Raw genomic sequence first — 2,580 nt, 5'->3', positions numbered from 1 at the left:
TCCGCCCCGGCCCCGGCCGAGGCCCCCCGGGAAACGGCGCGGGGTGGGGGGGTGTGTGTGTGTGTGTGTGTCCCGGGTGGGGTGGGGGGGCCACACGCATGTCACGTTACATGTGTGTCACACGCATGTAGGGGATGACCATACGCTGACTGTATGCTAAACACTTTGTGCCTCGTCATAGGGGCGCATTGCTAACGAGGCAGCAATTAGATGTATAATTTTCAGCAGTGTGTCATCTTTATTATTATTATTATTTTATTTTTACACCCTCCTTGGGTTTGGGGTTGTTGTTTTTTTTTCCCCCTAACCCCCTTGGAAGGAAAATAAGGCCAAGCCCTCGCAGTGCCGCCCGCCTCCACCCCCCGAAACCGCTCAGGCCCTATGCAACGTGTTTGGCCTGTACTGGCTGAGAAAAAAAAACATATTTTGGGGAGAAACCAGCTGGAAATGGTACCAGAGGCCCTGCTGGGGCGGCAGGCACCCTGCAGCCCCCCATCACTGTTGGGTCGTTGGCACGGGGTGGCAGGGGAAAAGGCGAGGGCAGAGGTTTTGGGGGGTTTTGGTGCTTTACAGGGAGCCAGGGTGAGCCGGGCCAGGCGACCGTCCCACCGGCGAAGCGATAATCTCCGGTGTCAGGCGCGCCGGGGTATTTTGGGCTCCGGCGTCCTCTCTCCCCTCCTATCGCTTTACCCCGCGCGGGTACGTGCGCGCCGTGAGTCAGGGATTTGGCACTGCCTGGCCACCCTGGGGGGCCCTGCCAGCGGGGCTGCCACCACCCCACCCTCCGGTTTTGGGGTGCTCGCGATGACGGGTGGAGAATTGGGGGTCTGCCATGCTGGTGACCCCTCTGTGCACCCGCCAGCCCTGGGGGCCTCCACGGCCCCAAAGCCCTTCCCCACACCCGGCTTTCAGGGTGGGTCGTCGGGGTGAGTCATTTCCCTGGGGGATGGGAGGAAGAGGGTCCCCAAAGCAGACGGGGGGTGAGGGCTCGCCAAGGTCACCCAATGGTGAAGCCAGGGGAGAAATGGGAGGGGGGTGGTGGGGCTGGGACCCGCTGGTGGGGCAGGTGACGGTCGCTGCAGCACTGCCCGAGCGGTGTTCCCGGCACTTCCCCACCGGAGACGATGGGCACACGAGTGTCCCGTTGGGAGAAGATGCTGGATTTGGCCCTGTTTGGGTTTGCAGGGCTGGCATTCCCATGGGAAGGGGCTGCGGATGGGTGTGGGGTGAGCAGCCACCCCCTCCCAGCCGGGTGACACGGGGGGATGTTCCTGTCCCCAGGGGACCTCGGTCGCCCAGCTCCCTCCCCATGGCGGCTGGCACCGCACTGGCTTTTCTAACAAAAATAACCCTTCGAAAGCAGCGGGCTCCGCGGCGGGCTCCAGCCGCCTTGCGTAAGTGGCACCCGGGTATTTTGAGGTCCCTTGTCCTGACCGGGGGTGACTGCGGCGTCGGGGCTCAGCTTGGAGCAGGGGGATGCTTCGACTGGGGCATTTTGGGGGGCAAAGGGGCGCAGAGATGAACCCTCCAGCAGCCATCCCACCTCTAACATCCCCCTCTTGCAAGGCAAAACCCCCTCCAGCCTCCACGTCCATCAATGAAAGGGACTTGCATCCATTTCCCGTGACATACGGTCGCTGTTTAGCACGATACCAGAAACAGCATCTCCTTTTAATCACCATTTAATTCCCATCTTGCCACCACCGAGCGGGTCGGGAGGCGAGTCCCTGTGACCCCGGCACTGTGCCGAAGGAAGGAGCCTTTTCCTGGCGGTGTGTGAGCAGGTTGCGGCTCTGGGGAGGTGGGGGTGGCAGTGGTAATCAGCTATAATTAATGTATTAAAAAGCGAGTAACCGCGCAGCTCCTGTCAAACACGCAGCGAGCACGAGGCTGGTGGCAGGTGAGCTCGGCGGCGGGAGAGGTGTGGGCACGCAACAGTTGGGAAGGGGGGAAATGGGCAATTTTGGGCTGTTTGCAGGGGAAAAAATGTGTTTTCCTGCCTTAGTCCCTCTTCCCCTGTCTGTGGGAATGGAGGATGGAGGGGAAGAGAGGAGAACAGGCTGCAAAGCCCTAACCAAGGGTGCTGCCGGGATTTGTGTGGCAAGAGCCATCCCGGGGCTCTTTGTGGGAGCCTCTGTCCGTCAGTGGACGGGACGGATGCTGTCCAAAAAATGTCCCATCTCTAGGAGCTTCTCTGTGTTAAACCCTTGACGACAATTGCAAGGGGCTGGCGGGGCTGCCATGGTGTTTGCACCACCTTGGGCGCTGCTGGTGGATGGGATATAACCAAATACCTTTGATTTTGGGAGCTCCCATCCCCGGGTGATTTGCCAGGCGGCCAGGCCATGCTCTGAGCTTCTCAGACATACGTCTGAGGTGTTATTTGGGGTCGGTGCCCGGGTCGGGAGTGTGCCAGGGGCCGCGGTGGCCGAGCCTAGGCACCTGCGTGTTGCGGTCGGGGCAGGCACCTGAAGTGCGTGGGTGTTCGCTATTGCCACCGTCACGTGGTGGCTTATGAAATGTTTTTTTGGAGGGAGGGAGGGAAGGTAATGATGGGGTGAGCCGGCGGGGCTGTGCCCC

The sequence above is a fragment of the Aptenodytes forsteri genome, unplaced genomic scaffold (genome assembly GCF_000699145.1).
Source record: "Aptenodytes forsteri isolate BGI_AS27 unplaced genomic scaffold, ASM69914v1 Scaffold142, whole genome shotgun sequence".
Taxonomy (NCBI): Eukaryota; Metazoa; Chordata; class Aves; order Sphenisciformes; family Spheniscidae; genus Aptenodytes; species Aptenodytes forsteri.
The sequence above is the reverse complement of the archived record's forward strand: the minus strand, read 5'-3'. Positions refer to the sequence as shown.